Source organism: Cetorhinus maximus, chromosome 9, assembly GCF_964194155.1.
Source record: "Cetorhinus maximus chromosome 9, sCetMax3.hap1.1, whole genome shotgun sequence".
In the NCBI taxonomy this organism is placed as follows: Eukaryota; Metazoa; Chordata; class Chondrichthyes; order Lamniformes; family Cetorhinidae; genus Cetorhinus; species Cetorhinus maximus.
Genome location: NC_135887.1, coordinates 98643395 through 98662305, shown reverse-complemented (window position 1 = coordinate 98662305; position 18911 = coordinate 98643395). Strand labels below are relative to the sequence as shown.

At 41.0% G+C, this 18911-nt stretch overlaps 1 protein-coding gene and 1 long non-coding RNA gene across 2 annotated transcripts in view; one reads left to right on the top strand and one right to left on the bottom strand.

Moving 5' to 3' along the window:
- sbf2 (SET binding factor 2) overlaps positions 1–18911 on the bottom strand; it is a 669356-nt gene that overhangs the window by 452720 nt on the left and 197725 nt on the right. The gene's annotated exons all lie outside the window — the stretch shown is intronic.
- LOC144684865 (uncharacterized) overlaps positions 1–18911 on the top strand; it is a 33196-nt gene that overhangs the window by 4529 nt on the left and 9756 nt on the right. The gene's annotated exons all lie outside the window — the stretch shown is intronic.

Genomic DNA, 18911 nt, shown 5'->3' with positions numbered 1-18911 from the left:
ATAAATTCACTTTTTATGACCTTAACCTTTTAATTAGACAGTTATTGTATTTTGTTGGCTTATGCATGGTTTGTAATTATAAAGGTCTGACATTTAAATCAACAGAAAACCCTTTCCTTTCCAAGTCAATCTGATCAAACCACAGTGTTGTTTATTAAAAAAATGCTTTTGCAGCAGCAACGGTTTTAGAAGGACGGTAGTCCAAATAATTACTTTCATAATGAGTCTACAAGACATTTTGGAATATAAAATGATATTCTGTACCAATTCACTGGTGGACAAAATCAAAATTGGTACAACAGAACACTTCTGTTTAGAGTAAATCAGGGTGATAGCTTGAGTGAGTAGGCGACATAAAATTTATAGTATCTCTGAATACTAATCTTGAATCAATGCAGTGTCTTTATAACTTAGAAACAAACAGCAGTCCAGGTCAGGACTGATGCAGTCAGCTACAGACTATTGCCAATGAGTGTGACGCTCAAATGACTGATAGATGAGCAAAACATTTCTAAACATCAGCGGTGAGAGTCAGGAATGGAGTCATGAGAGAGGGTTGCTGTTTAAATATCACATCACTGGAGAAATTGAGTGTATGCCTGTCAGGTATTGCTCTGCTCCACTGTAACCATTCTATTGTATCCCTCCAGACTTAAAACTTAAATGGTATCTCACACTACACTAAGAGCCACGATGACCCCAAATATCAAACTTTAAGTGTAAACAGTTTGCAAGTCTAAATCAAACTATATTTGGTCTCAAATAATGTATTCTCGCTGTGCTACAGATACCATAGCTCTGCTGGAGTTTCCTCAATCTTTCAACTGCCATGAAATACTTTGAATTACCCTACCATGTATATTTGCATGGCAAAGGTCTAGTCCATGAACAGTCAACGCTTTTTGCTTCCAGTACAACACCAAAATGTTCTAGCTAAATATTCCCACAGTTTAATACTTGCAACATAACAGTTGATAAATGGTTTGCATAGAAAGTAATTTTACTCAATTTAGTTCAAGCAGAAACAATCTGACTCCATTGATAGTGGAGATTATTTATCAAATCATGAAGTTAATGAAACAAAAACAAAAATTGCTGGAAAAACTCAGCAGGTCTGACAGCATCTGTGGACAGAAAGACAGAGTTAACGTTTCGAGCCCGTATGACTCTTCAGAACTAAAGTAAAAATGTGGTGAAACATATACTGTTTAAGGGGGGTGGGGACAGGTGAAGCTGGATAGAAGGCTTAAAAGATGTCAAAAACAAAAGCTCGATCTTTTGTTTATGACATCTTTTGCAATCTCCCCTTTGCCTCCACCTATCACTGGCCTTCTATCCAACTTCACCTGTCCCACCCCCCCTCAAACCGTAAATATTTCATCACATTTTTACTTGTCTTTAGTTCTGAAGAAGTCATACGGACTCGAAACGTTAGCTCTGTCTTTCTCTCCACAGATGCTGTCAGACCTGATGAGTTTTTCTAGCAATTTTTGTTTTTATTTCAGATTTCCAGCATCCGCAGTATTTTGCTTTTAACCATGAAGTTAATGAGTTTTTTCTGCTTCTTTTATTTATGGAATATGATGAGCAAAATGGGCACATACTGCATTCAAAACCTTTTCTTCAATAACAAAAAACACAGCTCAGTGGTTCATGAATGCTTTGCTAATTTGTTGCAACTTTAGATTATAAGTCGTTAATCAGTGGGTGCAGATGTATATAGTGAAACTACTATTCCTGTTGAGAAAGGAGATGATTGGGTAATTTTCCTGTCAATCATGCTTGGAAACAACATTGCTATAGGGCATGGAGGTTGACTCCACCCAGGGATTCAGTTCAATGCAAAATACAGAAACTCTTAAATAGGCTCTGCAAATAAACTTGGTTTGCTTTGAGTTCAAACACGCTTGTTTGGCTCCAAGTAAGTCTTGTCGGCCCCAAGTCTGACGATCTGGATTCAAAGATATACAGAAAAAAAGACAGGAAGGAAAGGAAAAATCTGACAAATTGTATGACTTCAGTTTACATTCTCTCTTTTCTGGAGCAGTTCATTGACACTGCAGGAACATAAATCTCATTTTAACAAAGGTGTTTTTTAGCCCTAACTTTCTGCAGTGAGTTTATTTGGCAATTAATACAAAAATATAACTTCATGAAACTCCCTGGGAGGTTGAGGGTGAGCTGTTGTTTTTGAGTGTTGCAAATCATACAGCAAAACGTTTGGTAAACTGCAATTCACACCTTACCTCTTCCTCACCACAAACTGCAGCACAACTGACATTTTTAAATGGTGAACATCATTAAATTATTTGTTTTATTATTTGGGCAGAAAATCTGTTTTTATTTCTAATGTCTCTGCTATTTCTTGTCCTATTTTCTTGGTTTTTATGAATGTACCCCATCAGACCCTGGCATTTTGTCCTCATTTAGGTTAACTTACTTCTCCAATACATTCCCTTTATTTATTTTAACATTTCTCAAATCCCTTTCAAACAATTAAGGGTGTAACTTTTTCCCAATATCCTTCTCTTTAAAAACTGAAGCAAAATTCTTAAGTGTCCCTGCTAATTTCTCCCCTTTGTCTAGTCAATATCTACCCTTTTGTGTGCCAATGCCCTCTTCTATTCATCCATGTCCAAGTTCCTCCACCCCCAAAACAGTTATATGGTTAATATGCCCAAATCCTGTCCTGTAATATGCCAAGTCACATATGCAAGGTGCCATATCAATTTGTTATTTCTCAACTTCTTGTCAGAATTTTAGGGGTCTTTCTTCAGAACTGAAAAAAAATGACAGATCAGGTCATTCATCTCACTGTTTATAGGTTGCAGTACAGAAACTGTCCGTCACATTTGACAATATAACAGAATCTGCTTTTCAAAGTGATTCATTGTAGGTGAAATGCTTTGAAGCATTTCTGAGAGATGTGCTAAATAAATTACAATAAGAGAAGCGTTAAGAGACAACGGCAATTTTTACTTTCATATTTGGTGATACCTGTTAATGAAAACAGGTTAATTTGCATGTTGAGTAGTTATTTAGACACTTGTCCCTCTGTGCTCGAGTCAAGAGGGTTTATGAAGAATTTGAGGAATGTTTTGTCACAATAGTCAATTAGGCTGAACTTTGCTTGCTCTTACTGTAAACATTTCTCAAGTATTCATGAAAAGGGCCTCCTTTGCTGCTCTCTCTGAGTTATTCAGAATATTTACTGTTTGTTTAACCAAGACATTATTTTGCTGATAAATGTTGGTTACGAATAACTATAAACATTCAAAAATAAGTCTCCATCATTTTTGTACTATAATAAACAAAGGCCACGATGTACCTATCAAACAGGAATCACCTGAGTTGCAAATTGGGGCCACTTGTTTTCCTCAAACATAGAAAATAGTTTTGCAATGGTTATTAGGGTACTTAAGAGTTTTTTTGCACACCTAACAGCAGTTACATACTACATGTTCACAGATAGGAAAGATCCCAGCATTGGAGTCTGGCCTAATCAGAGTCTGGAATATTTTAAATAATTTCAGTGGAAATTATTGACTGCATTTGCCAGAAACACAGAAACCTGCATACAGGTGTTAGCCTTCAGCTTCCAGCGACAAATCTAGTATTTTGGTTAAGTGTGTTATCCTTTATGTAGTTATCCATATTTGCAAGATATGCAAGATACAGTGGATGTTATCTATCTGGATTTCAGGCAGGCATTTGCACTGTCCTGCATTCTAATGACATAAGGTTAGAGCCCATAGGACAGATGGAATGTATTAAAACGGAAAGCAAATGGTTGGTTAGTATACAACAAATAGCATCTCACTTCTGATGCATTTGCTTTTTAAGGTGTTTATTCTGCTACACTCTCAACATCAAATTACTAAACTGGCAAAGAATTAAAGCCCTTGTATAAGTGAATACATAAAGTACAGGGGATGCAGCTAAGTAAGCCTATTGCAACAGGTTTGAAGACAGGACAGATAATTGAGGCTGTTACAAATGCGGGCAATGTCCAGAAATTGGCAGAGCCAAGCAAAGAACCAAGGGCCCATTATGGCCTAGAGGGCAGATGGTGGGAGGTGATACCAGTCAAGGACCAGTAAAGGGTCTGTCGATCAAGAATCAGGAGGCTACACAACTAAGAACGGGACAGAAGCTACTAGGTAGCAAAGCCAACAGATGACAGGAATATAAACCAGGGAGCATCAAAAATAGAGCCAGAAAAGGCAACAGAAGGCCCAATAATGGACAGGCAAGAATGGAAAAGCACATGATGCTGTCAAGTCTTAAGTGCAGATACATATACAAGTCTTAAGTTTAAGTTTATAAGTAATTCTAGGCATGACTGCAAAAGATGGCAAAATCACCACACAGTCAGTATGAAATAAAAAGGAACTGTGCACGAGATGAAAGACATGTATATGAACTTGTTAACATTGCTTGTAGAACGATGATACAGGGGTTTACACCTGACCAACTGAAAATATTTGAAAGAGTCATTCTTTTCAGAGAAAGACAGAAAAAATGCCATGAAATGAAAAATTTAACAGTATATTAGTCTGGATTTGTGACTCTTATCTAACTCACCAGACAACAGGTCAATCCTGGTGTACATGAAAGAAAATAGGCAAGAATGCATCTATTTTAGTACGTTTTTCTGCTTGTTGCGATTATGTTGCACAATTAGTCAGAGACAGGTATCAACATAGAGCAATTTGTGGTTGGCAGAACAGTTATTGTACTACAACTTGCACTCCCGGCATAAGAACATTAAGAATGCGGACTTACAACAATATGGACAGAACTCTACCCCTTAACAGTACATCTGGAATACTTGGAGAGTGCATAAACAGGAACATAATTTTTTCAATACATTAGAAACAACCCAAACTAAGTTTAAAATTAACTTGAGAACTTTTTAAATCCACCAGTCCCCATACACAGCAGCATGCAGCTGTCTCACCAAGGAGGTCCCAAACCTCAGTCTTATAGACATAAATTAAGACCTGACTTCAGAGTTACACTTTTGCATCATTGACAAGGGGCATTGCCTCACAGCGATGTAAAAATAATATAACCAAATTGTTAATAGCCTCCTCCTCACCATCTAAAATCACTTTGAAACCCAGATACAGAAGCGTTTTTATAATACATGCTGTTGAACCATTTTTACAGATATCAGGTAGGTTCATCATCTGTTCTGCATCATTCAACAGTAGAAGAAGCATTATTACAATTACTTAAAAATTGGACAAAATTAATCCCAACCTGCTGCTGACTGCTACTGTTGTTGGAGATTAAAAGTTTAAACTGTGTAGGCAGAGCCCTTTCCGTTCCCCTTTCCTTTTTAAATTCCCCCAGTTGTCATGCTTTCTCTCAAGCAAGAACAGTCATAGGCTTCAATTGCCTAAATCTTGTGAATGAGCACTAGAGAATAACTAACAGAAGGTTAGTTGTGGTTGTGACCGATCCTGACGGACATGCTGTTCCTGATAAGGTAGAATGCTTTACTTAGGACTTTGAATGAAAATTGGTGGAAGTGACCAACTGGTGGTGTGTAGCTAAGAGAGTATTAGACAAGGTTGATATTTTAATTTTGAATCTCTGATTCAGGGGCCAAACACCGCATATAATTTTAGATTGATTCATTTATTAAATATAAAATATCATCTTTGTTTCTACATCACAATTTCTCATGGGTGACTAATATTTGCATACATTACCCCCGTTTTATTTTGAAATGTCTCAAAGCCAAATCACGCAATTAATTGCTGTGAGGTGGATTGACTGTTATGCAAGCCAATAGCTGCAGCAATTCAACAAACGTGAAATTGAACCTTCTACTGTCGGTGTAAATTTATTAGGTCACGCATTAATATAATAAACACAACTACAAATCTGCTTGCTTCTGGCTAGTTATGTAATTATTCTGCAATTTCTAAAAAATATTTACATGCATGATAAATGTCAACGCTTAGCTGCACAACTAAATAAGGTAATAAAAGGGCTCCAGAGCATTATTCAACAGATTCTGCAGCTTAACCCAGTTTACAGGGGTCAATTTACTGTTCAGCCCTTCAAAAATGTCCTTCCTTAAAGTTAAAATCTTTAAAGAGTAAGGGAGGCCTTAGAACCATTAAAAGAATGACAAATGTTGCTGAAAAGGGAGACATGTTGCCAAAGCTTGCACTCATCAGGACAAATGCAAGAATTCCAAATTTCAAATGATCACCACAGCTTATGTTACAGGGGAAAAAAGTGCTGATTGATTGGTACTCTATTATGATTGGCCGAGGTGTTGTCGTAGAGAAAGCAACGGGAAACCCGAGCTCCTGGGTTACTCAAAAAATGGTGCAAGACTTGAACAAATTCATTTTGTTTGCAGGGAACAGGTTCCTGCCTTTGAATGTATGTCTCTTCTACCAAGCGTAAGTGAGTCATGTTACAAGCTCAGCTTAAATTGGTTGTTCACGTGGCTACTAGCACATTTAGGATTATTCAGCTAGTGCTACCCAATCACGGAATCACATCTTAACAGAAGACATTTTGTTTTGGGTTTTACAAGCACGGGCTGTTTCAGCACAGCCTGTACTCTGCTTACTACAAACAGCTGAAAGAACATGCTGCTTGAGAAAATCGCTAGGACGTACAGCCCATGTGCCAGGCATTGCACTGGCACTGAAATTCATACTTGAAATTGCTCAATTATGTGGTAGGCAGAATGTCTTTTTGGGCTGATGGCAGCATCCTGTTCATGGAAAATACAACTCTGTAGCCACTGCATTGTAGCAGCATGAAATGGCTTGCTAAACCTGTTATTCAAATTTTTGAGGTGCTTTGCCTTTCTTGAGTAACTTGAGGTAAATTAGAGACTTTTCAAGTCCAAATTGATGGCCTTTGGTCCATTTGCAAGTTTGTGCGATACACAGAGAACAATGATCTGATCAGGATAGCCATTGTCCTACAGGATAGCTTTGATGCACTCTATTTGTGTGTCAAGCTTGCAAGGTGATCAAATGGTTAGGGCACTATTTACAAGATTGCTGATAAAGCCAATCTTATAGCATGTGGAGCTATATGAATCCCGATGCGTTTATTGACCAGTGAAGGTAGGTTTACAGTAGACTATAACAGAGAAAGCATTAGTGGATTTCTCAACTAGCACATAGAGGAAAGGGAGCACGTTAGACTGTTTCATCTCAAAAGTGAATTTGAGCGCGGGATGGAGCGATTTAAGATGTGTAAGGAAATCCTTACACGCAGCTGCAGAATCAAAGATCACAAACGCAGCTTCTACTTATTGGAAATATGCACGGGGTAGGAAGCGCGGGCTCATTCCATCAAAAATACATTTCTCGTGAAAACCTACAAAAATGTTAGCAAGCATTGGACCTAGAGGGGATCTATTTGGGCATACATGGTGTCATTAAAACTAGACCACACAAGTTGCTAAGTTCATAAGTTCAATGAATACAGATTCAGAAAATGGCAGCGTATCTATATTGCCGTGATAGTGCAAATGTTGATGGTTTCCTTCAGCAGCACGTTCTTAAATGAGCTCGCAATGTAAAGTGAGCAAATAGACAAGGCATTGCTATCAATATCAAAAACAAAAACAGAATTACCTGGAAAAACTCAGCAAGTCTGGCAGCATCGGCGGAGAAGAAATCAGTTAACGTTTCGAGCCTTCATGGCCCTTCCCAGTTCTGCCGAAGGGCCATGAAGGCTCGAAACGTTAACTGATTTCTTCTCCGCCGATGCTGCCAGACTTGCTGAGTTTTTCCAGGTAATTCTGTTTTTGTTTTGGATTTCCAGCATCCGCAGTAGCTTTTAGCTTATTGCTATCAATATGTAAGCTGCGTACAGTCTTCGAAGGTGAAGGAATCCTTCACTGTCTATATGGAAAACTAAGAGCAGGTTGTGGTACCTCAATTGAGTTGTTCATAATAAGTGGAGTACAGAACATACTCAACCATCCCACACTTGCAAAATCCAAAACAAAATATCTGTTATGTGTGTTTCTGTGATTGGGAAGCACTTGCTGAACAATCCTGAGTGTGCTAATAGCTACATGAACTACCAATTTAAGATAATGAGTCGAGCTCATAACATGGCTCATTTACTCTTGCTAGATGCAACATACATTGATATGCAGTGCCCATTCACTGCAAAAAGTAATTTGTTCAAGCCATGTGCCTTTTTCTGAATTACCTAGCAACTTGGAGAGCCTACAGTTTCCCATTGCTTTCTCTATGGCAATACCTCAGCCAAAGTTGGCTTGCCAACCAATCAGCACCCTTTTCTCCTGTAGCATAAATTGTTGTGATCGTTTGAAATTAGGCATTCTTGTATTTGTCCTCATCAGTGTAAGACGCAAAGCTTCGGCAATACGTCTCTCTTTCCAGCAATAAAAAGAATGATGGTTGTAAATTTAAGCCATTGGGGGTCTAGAGCCAGTAGATGTCAATGAGAACAATTAAGATGGGCACATGAAATCTGATGTGAGTAAGGAATCAGGCTGCAGCAGCAAATCTTTGGAAAAGCAAAAGTATCTGGTGCATGGGAGACTGTAGGGAAGAGTTTGAATTATGTTCATTGAATAATGGATTCAGAGGTGACAAATGTATTGTAGATTTAAGCAACAGGTGGTTGAGACAGAGAGGAGGTAGGGAAAGTTACAGAGGGAGAAGCAGACAATTTTCCAGGTGGAAAAGATATGGGGCTAAAAAACCAAACTCGGAGTAAATCAGGATGCTATAGCTATAAAGAGTCTATTTCAACTTAAGACAGTGGCCAGCTAGGTGGGGGGGAGAGAAATCAGTGTTGAACGTACAGAGCCTGAGCTACAGAATGATTTTAATCTTCCCAATATCAGCAGGTGATATCACCATGGTGGATCACATAGAAGAGAAAGTGGAGGGGGCAAAGATAGATCCTTGCAATTTTGGAGATGACTGCGTGGAAGTGAGGAGAGAAATCATCACTAGGTTTGTTCTGGTTACAACTGGTAGGTAAGATTGGAACCAAAAGAGGGCACTCCATTAAGCTGAACAGCTGATGAGATTTTGGAAGAGAATGGCAAGGTCAACTGTCAAAGGAGTGATAATGCCCCACAGTCACTGTCACAATGCTGTGCATGACTTTGGTTAGAGCCATTTAAGCACTACAGAAAAGGTCCTAAACCTTATTTAAGACTTCAAACAACAAACTATGAAAGAGATGGGTATAGGTCTGTGAAGTGAAACACATTCAAGGATGCTGGAGAAGGAAGGTTGTTGATTGGATAGTTTGTGATTATGTTTCTTCGGTTACTTTATTGTTATGATTGGCAAGTGACGATGACCGACTGGAACAGCACTAGTGGCATTCAACTTTATGGTATTTTAGGGCAAACTGAATGGTGGCAAAGGCTATTGCTCTATTACAAATATAGCCTAATCAATTTGTTTTAAATGCAAACACTCTTGGATTATAGTGTTAGAACATGCCTGCTGAAGATTTACATTGAGGTGAAAAACAACTGAAAATTCTAAACTCCTTGAATATTTGGCAGGGGGGAGAAAAACTAATCAATAATGAAATATAAGAAGTAGGAGCAAGAGTAGACCATTAAACTCCTGGACCCTGCTGCACCATTCAATAATATCATGGCTGATCTAAAATATCAATCCACTTTCCTGCCGATCCCCATATTCCCTAAAACCCTTAGAGTCCAAAAATCTATCGCTCTCAGCCAGTCAGCACAGACCACAGCTATCCATGCAAATGCGATGCTGTCCAAAGTCAGGCCTTCAAGGCCCAGAGCTGCTTGGGGGCACCTGAAAAGCCATCTGCGGTCTCCTTCAATGAAAGTCAGCATCCTCTCAACAGACATGCAGCAGCTATTGGGACAGTACTAGTAGGAGCACAAGGAGAGGTCAAGACACCCGGAAGACAGGCACTAACGAGAAACACAAGGGTGAATAGTTAAGTTTTGTACATTATTGTGTGTTGTTGAATAAATGGTGTTGTGTTTTTTTTTCTCCCTGTGATGTCTTTTATTTCAGTATTTTGCCAAGAGAACACTGTGATGGTCTGAAGCAGAGCAATTAGAAAGGTGGAAAACTGTGGGGCAAAAGTGATGTGGGGATGTTATTAGAAGAATCAGTCTGTTGAGCCATTCATGGACAGCTCATCCAGAGCATCAATGTCTTGATGCCTCCTTCCTTCTTCCCTTTTCCCCTCCTCCCAAGGTGCTCACCAAAAGTCTGGAAGCAAGGGCTGTGCCCTCATGATTGTTAGGCTGTGCTGAATGCAGCAGACTACCACAAATTTGGAGATCCACTGCAGAGCGTATTGGAGGGCTCCCCCTGAATGGTCCAGGCAGTGGAACCATTGTAGATGTCAATGAGAACAATTAAGATGGGCACATGAAATCTGATGTGAGTAAGGAATCAGGCTGCAGCAGCAAATCTTTGGAAAAGCAAAAGTATCTGGTGCATGGGAGACTGTAGGGAAGAGTTTGAATTATGTTCATTGAATAATGGATTCAGAGGTGACAAATGTATTGTAGATTTAATGCCAACTGTTTGCTCCACAATGTTCCTGGTCGCAGCATTGTTATACAAGCACTGTACCACATATGGTCAAGTGGTGGAGGGGGGCCATGAGCCACATGTAGAGAAGGTAGACCTCACTGTCAAACAGCCACACCCTGATTCAACATAGAGGCTCAAATATGGCAACAAAACTGACTGGAGCAGGATAAAAAGCATCCCAAGCACTGTCAGGATAGCAGGCATTCCACAACATGATGTGTTTGGTCACACACCAACAGCACATTAAGTGAGCGAAAGCCTTTGCTATACATCTTTCTCATTGAGATGCGGTGCCCATAAAGCTATATGTGTGCATTCAATGGTTCCCTGCACCCCTGGGAATCCCCGCTGCCCTGACAAAGTCACTTGCCCACTTCTCCCGCTTAAAACGGCAATGAAGTTTCCTATTCTCACATAGAGGATCTCAGTGACCTCCCTATGCAATGATGCACAGCAAACAGAGATTATGGGAGATGCCACTGGTCCCAGCCTGGAAGGATCTCAAGGTGTAGAAATTGAGGGCAATGGTGACCTTGACTGTATCTGGTAATGCAGATTTTGCCATACTCTACAGGGTCCTGTTGGTAAAAGTGGAATACTTCAGTGACCACCTCCACAGTGAGTGGTAGTCATCTGAGACACTGATCCTGGCTGAGGTGGAGGTATGGAAAGCATTCTCCTAAGCATGACCTTCTGTTAAGGATTATCTGCCTCCATATGCGTACAACTTTTCCTCTCTGTTGCCTCTGCTCCACCTTGCTGTTGCGTTGCGACCCAAGATGGACTGTAACTACAGCCCCCATGGCTGAGAGGCTTTGTGCTCAGAGCCTTCAAAATCAACTGAACTTGCAAAGATATAAATTCACTCCCTTATGACTGAAACAACCTGTGTGACCTCTTCCAACAACACAGTGCTTACATTAACTCTGCAGCGGCAAAAGAAAGTCAGAAGCACCTCAGCTGATAGTTAGATTGTGATCCCTTTAAATAGCGCTAGTGGGGGCTCCGTCATGCAGCTGAACACATTCTGAGCTGTGAGCATTCAAGACAGAGCGTTAACAGGACCTGCAAGCTCAAAATGGAAGTCGGGTGCCATATCACCATCAGATGTTGACTGGCGTCACAACCTGCTGTTTGAGTGGACAGTCTGCCCTTCCAAGTATGGCGATCAGCTTGGCTGCACCAGAAGTCACTTGAAGTGGACCAGCCACCACCATTATCAGCTTCAGGCCCCCACAGCACTGCAAGCAATGGCACTACATAATCCAATTTGTGGTCATGTGGTCCATATAATCCCCAGGATTTTCCATTGCTTTACAGCCTCATGTTAAAAGTAATAAAAGTGCAACTGTGAGGTATCATTAGGAAACAAATACAGCTCAATTAACCAGAATGGCATGAACTTTCTTTGTGCTATCTGGAAATGACCAAAGTATTGCCACACAATGTGAATGAATTTAAATTAAATTTCAAACCAGACAGAAAATGATTTAATTTTGTTAAATTTTGAAAATAGTGGTCAATGTGGCAATATTCCACATTGATCATTTGTAGCAATATGAAGACGATACTTACAATAGCACCAAATAAATCAGGTGAATGGAACATTGCTCATTTTACAAACACTGTAGAACAATTGTTAGACTTTCACTTTTCTGTTATTCATGGTTAGACTGTAGCTTCCATAAACACACCACGAGTTGAAACCTAGGGCTCCAATATTTGACATATATAGATTAGAGTAGCCCAGATTTAACAACAACTCCAAATGCAGTAAATTTCTTATTTATATTAATTGTGCATGTAATGCTCATTATATATATACTAAACTACTTGCACATATTTAATCACAGATAAAATAAATCAAAATGTTATTGCAAGGTAATAAATGGCATAATCTATTCAGGAAGCTGCTTCTGTCAGTCTTTTAGCACATCCTTAATAAAACATTATTTTAAGATTATTTATGCAATGCGATTGTTAACAGGATTCCTATTTTGCACGCCTCATATAAGCAAGGCTGAAGATCAAAAAGTCATCCCTGGACTTTTGAGTGCTTGCTCCCTTTTACATTAAGTCCCTTTGAAGACTATCCTTAAACAGTATCCAAGCAAAACTTCTTAACTGCAAATAATGTAATAACAGTTCGCGAAATAACATTCCTCTTGGTGACACTTGCACCTTGGTGTCAGCTGTGGTCATTTGGTAGCACTCTTACTTTCGAATCACAAAGCTCTGGGTTCAAACCCCACTCCAGGGTTTGAGTACAAAAATCAAGGCTGACACTCCAGGGCAGTGCTGCATGTCTTTCAGAGACGTTAAACCGAAGCCCCATCAAGCTACTTGGGTGGATGTAAAAGAGCCCAATGGCATTAAAAAAGCAGGGGAGTTATCATCAGTGTCCTGGCCAATATTTATTCCTCAATCAACATCACAAAAAACAGATTATCTGGTTGTTATTGTAAGGAACATATCTTTTTATTTCTGTTGGGCTGTTGTAAAGAACATATCTTTTTATTTTCTGTTGGACTGTGAATTAAAATTACAATGGCTGCAGGTTGAAAGACATGTCCACTGGAACAGGGTGAGAGGTATATACAATATTGTGGTCCTGGAACAGAGTATGCCATGAGGGACAGGATGGTGCTGGAAGGGAGTCCTGGACCGGGGGAGCTGCCTAGCAACAATGTTTTGATTGGCTCCTGACCAGGGTTTGTGTGGGAACAGAGCAAAATAGCTCCTAACTTAAAAGGAACAAGACCTAAAACCTCTTTCCCGTGTGTGTGGAAGATTTCAGTAATTCCACAATAATAGCTTGCTGGCTTTTCTTCTCATATCTCTATATCCTGCTCTCCCACTGAAAACCCCTGTCAAGAGACAAAGGGGAAAATCACTGTTAGAGGCATTGAAAGGCAAGTGCTTGTACGTGCGTGTACAGGGATTTAAGAAAGGGCAGAGCTTAAGTTATAGAATTAGAAATTGGCAGTTCATATTTCTTTCTTTTGCCACTGGTTAACGACAGTTTATTCAATAAACAGTTATTTACTTATTAAGTTTACAAATCTGGTGCTCGTATTCTATTAACCTAAATTAAACAGTTAGGTAGAATTGGGGAAATCTGGTGGTTTGATCAAACTTTTTCACATTTGTCACAGCTGGGGAAACAGTGAGGTTTGATACTACAGTGCACTATCCCTAGTGATTCGTGACATTATCACATCGGTGTTTGTGGGAGCTTGCTGTGTGCAGACTGATTGCCATGTTTACTACATTACAGTGACTACATTTCAAAAAGTACATAATTGATTGTAAAGCACTTTAAGACATCCAGTAGTTGAGAAAAACGCTATATAAACGCAAGTCTTCTTTTCTCTTGCTAGTATTTTCAACCCCTTATAATAGAGGAAGTCACATTTGGAGATAGCTAATGCCAAGAGGAATTCCTACAAAATTAGAATGCAAACAAATCCCATGAAAGTAAACATTGCCTTGATCTTTGTCCAATGCAATATAGCTTGAAATAATAAGAAAAATAAGAAAAAAATACATTTCCCATTGAATGCAATAACTTAAGTCTGTTTGCATGCAACCACCTGCATTCATTGTTCCCTTATTAACAAACTTTTCCAGAGAGCAAGGGGAACCTCAACCAGACATCAAAGACTCAGATAACTGAAGCCACTTCTTAATTCCTGTTTACATCAACTCAAAAATAAAGTCAAAAATTCAAGGTCCCATCACACTGATCTCCCACAATAACAATGCTCTCACCATCCAGAGCCTTTCAAAATATGATTGAATGGCAAAACAGCAATATTTTACAGTTGTACATATGTCTTAGTAAAAAAAACTTACGTCAGTACACATCTTGTCAAAACAATCTAAATTCATGTCAATTTTTTGTCATTACAAGTTTCTGTGTTTACATTTATAAGGGGTTTTGTCTATTTAAATTTGTCACAATTCGTAATTGCTTAAGTTGTCCACTAGTTAACTCAGTTTTCTCCCTTAGATCAGACACCAAAAGGCCATAATTTGTAGGTAAAATAAAGGTGAGGCTAATGGCGTTATTTATGTGTAAATGGGGTACAGCAACTTTAGGAAAGGAGCAAATGAAAGGTAAAATGAAAATATCCAAAAGTTGCTGCAAGTTGTGCCATTTTGCCATTAGGTTTAGGGAAAATGCATTTCACTGCCTCACCATTAACATGCATTGAGTGTCATGAAGTTGCCCTACTTATGCAGTAGATACGAGCTAAGCCTGCCATAGATATTTAAGGCCAATAATTAGTAGTGCGAGTACCCTTTTAATGATGCAATAATCATTAATTACTTCCAATCAACCTCTCTGGTACTGAAAATTAACTATTACAGAGGTGAACTCTCATTCCTTCATCTTCTTCAATTTTTCAGAGAGAAAAATATCAAATTAAAATTTGAAAACTTGCCCATTATGTTTTTTCCAGCTCTCTTAATCCAAATCTTTCTTTTCCTCTTTTCTGTTAATTTGACATTGGATTCATCCCCTAGAATGCATCTTCCTCTCAGTCCTTCATCTGTTTATTTCCCAATCCTTAATTCTAGCTGGTTATGCGGAGACCCTGTTCAATGTGGTCCTAGATACCCTGTTTCTCTTGCTCTGATGTTATCAGTTCACGCTTTCAGCAACTTTGTGGGCAATTTCTTTTGAGATGAAAGTGCAAGGGTTAAGTCTAACAAATGGAGGACGCAGTTGTATGCCATACTACTGCAAAATCCAGCCCCATGTTGGTTTCTATGCAAGCTATAAACATTTAAGCTCTAGTTTCTGTCAGTGTATTTTATTTGCTACTTTACACTGGCATTGATTTCATTAAAAAAATAACTTTTCCCGCTTTTGGATCTTTTCTCTACCATTTTTGGTCACCCACCAATTTGTTTCCTTGTCAACATGGAGTAATGGTGTGTAAGTTCAGAAATGGCTCACAGAGCCATCCAGTGGCCAGCAACCTAGTTTAAATTCTAATTTTTTTAGGCAGTATTCATTATAAATTCCCACGCCCACATTTATAATGGGAATATAAAAGTTACATCAGTATATAGTACATCAAGATGGCCCTGAATTATGCTTGTAATTCCTGGCCCAATTATGCCCTGGCCTCTATCCCAGTTTCACCTGACATTGATTCCCATTTACATCTTTATGCAGGTAAACACATACAAATGTGTCGGACAAGAAAAGATCGGCTGGTCCATCTTGCCTGTCCCATTCAGCTGTGATATCATAGAGACATGTAGTTTCCTGGGATTTGCACCAAAAAAAAAATCAGTTTCAAGTATGTATTGTAAACTTGATCTATTTCATGGCCAGAATGCACCAGTACATGAAGCCCTTTTTCTCGTGCAATTATTGTTGGCATTTAGGTGCTGCAGTGAAACAGAGTTTCTACATTCAATTAAGAATTAAACTCCATCTTATGTGGGCATGAGGAGAGACTACATAATTTCTTCAAAGAGGGAAGAATTAATTTACTCTGACTGCATTTTAAGACAATGGTAAATAGGTAGTTCTTTAAGTATCATGGGACATGGTCAATTTAAAGATTATTAAACAGCAGCCCATGCACAATCATCCAAGTGGTATAACATGAGTTTGCATATTCAAGCCTTTCACATGGTGAGCTCAGTTTAGCGGGATAGTGGGAGTGTGCAGGCTGCGGCGCGTGTGCACAGACCACCAGGTCCAATAGCGACCCGGCAGTCTGTTTAAGAAGGCCCGGCAGCCTCCTGTAGGCTGTTCACAATGCCCACCTGGAGATCCAACTGCAGGAGGTCTGCTCAGCAGAACAATCTGGAGGGAAGGACAGAGCAGCATACAATATTTTTGTGACTGATCAGCAGTGGTATGGAGAGGAGGCACTGGAGGCCTGATATGGGCCACTGTGGTTGGGGTGCAGCGTGCGCGTGCAGAGTCCATGTGCGATTAGCCGCAATGAATGGTCTTCTCTGTTTTTCAGGGGAAAAATGCTCACAATGTGTGTGAGCGTTTGCGGGCTGGAAGCAGCCAGGCCCAGTTGATGATTTTGAACTGTTTCGAGCAGGAGGCCCTAGAGCTTGAAAGGCGCCATGCGCGCAGGTCCACAGGTGTCCCTGAGGCTGGGGTGGAACGGCCAGGTATTTGAGGTCCACAGTAACATCCGCTCTGTCTTCCCACCATCCAAAGCACTGATGATTGTTTGAATCGTTATTGTAGCAACACTGCTCATTGACAGACTGATAGAGTCAGAGGTATGGGTCATAGACAAAGATCCCTTGGCCCTTCGAAGATGCACGTGTCAAGCACCTTCCAAAGTCGCCTTATCCCATTTCTGACCATTATCCCCATGGCCTTGTATGCCATGGCATCGCAACTGCACATCCAAATACTTATTACATGTTAGGATGGTTTCTGCATCCACCACTCTTTCAGGCAGTGCGTCCCACATTACTGTGTGCAAAAGTTCCACATCAACTCACCTATCAACCTCATGCCCCTCATCTTAAATCAATGCCACCAGGTTACTCATCCCTCCGCCAAGGGGAAAAGTTCCTTTCTGTCGACCCTATCCATGCTCCTCAATGTTATAAAGCTCAATAAGGTCACCCCTCAATCTCCTCTGCTCCAGGGGGAATATCCCCAGTCTAAGCTATGTCTCCTCATAACTCCAACTCTCCAGCCCAGTATGCATCCTGGTCAGCAACCTCTGCACTCTCTCCACTCCAATCACATCCCTCCTGTGAAGCGCATATCACAATTGCATGCAGAACTATAGCTGTGGCCTCGGTAGCGTTTTCTGCACTTGCAACATGACCTTCCTGTTCCTACATTCTATTCCTCGGCTAATAAAGGCAAGTATGGCATTTACCTTCTTAAACGCCTTATGTACCTGTCCCGTTACCTTAACGGGCCTGTCGACATGCCCAGCAAGGTCCCTCTGATCCTCCTTACTTTCCTACCATTCCTCGTGTATTCCCATACTTTGTTTCCCCCGCCCAAGTGCATCACCTTACACTTATCCACATAACGTTCCATTTGACATTCCTTAGGCCATCTGACCAGCCCGTCTGAATCCGCCTGTAATGCTTGGGTCTCCTCCTGACTATTTTCCACCCCACCAATATTCATCTCCATAGGTTCTGGAAGGTTGAGTGCATAATAAGCCTGGGGGAAAGGGATGAAGTGTGTCATTGTGTGCACACTAACTGATCCACTGTCCTTGTTGTTATTTTCAGCATCATCAGAGCCTGTTGACCAGGAGCGATTGCAGGTGCCCCCTCTCACACCTGAGGGCCCTCAACTGTCACTTGCATCACATCATTTCTGCGAGGCAGGCACCAGCGCAGATACTAGCACATCAGTGGGAATTGCAACATCGGCTAGTGTCCCGGAGCACAGTGGAGCGGGCACTTCACAATCGCTGGAGGAGCTGGCGGAGACAGAGAGTGCCAATGGCGCCAGCAGCCGGAGGACTGCAGGGGACCAGGCACATGCTGAGTCGGGTGTGATGATGTTCCTCTGGAGTCGTCCACGATGCAGCAGCTGCAGGGAATGTGGCATGAGACTAAGCTTCGCTTGGTGTCCATGGTGGAGGAGTCCATGTGGAACATCAGTGATGCAATGAGCCTCATGGCAAAGCGTCATTCTTCCTCCATGGAGAGAGTGGCGACTCTCGTGGAGGGGCTTCCAGGAAAACAAGCAGCTTCTGCTGGGGATACGCTTGGACCTGCAAGCCCTCATTGCCAATGTGGGAGATGGCGTGGGCTTCAAGCTTCCCAGCTCGTTGCCCATCCATCGATGGTGAGTAGGGAGGTCTGGGATGACCTCACGTCAGTGGAGCAGCCGCCTGTCCTATCTGCGGGCTCCTCTCACGGCGCTCCGGATGAGGGCAACAGTTGCTCTGCCCCTCTCCCAGTGACCGCTTCATCGGGTGAGGCTGCGACGACTGGGGAAATGCCAGCTGTGGACCTGCCAGATCCCTCCCAGGCAGGGTCAGCACAGGCTGCACGGGCCAGAGGACTGCCGCCAAGGTCATCGAGGCCAACAGGACAGCAGAGTCAGCAGGCTGTCTGAGAAGCCACTCCAAGCGATGGGGCGGCACCAAGATGTAGCACCCGTAAACGTAAGCATAAGGCACCTTGGGCACACCACAGGTTTCTCACTGGTGCTTTTGTGTTGGCCCTAGATTAGGGAATCATTATTTCTTTATGGTTGAAAAACGTTTTGCTTTCATTTTGTTTGACCTTATGATGGAGAAAATTAAAACCAGATTGTTGTTACCATGGCTGAGGGTGGCTCCTTTGTACTGCATTTGTATGTTT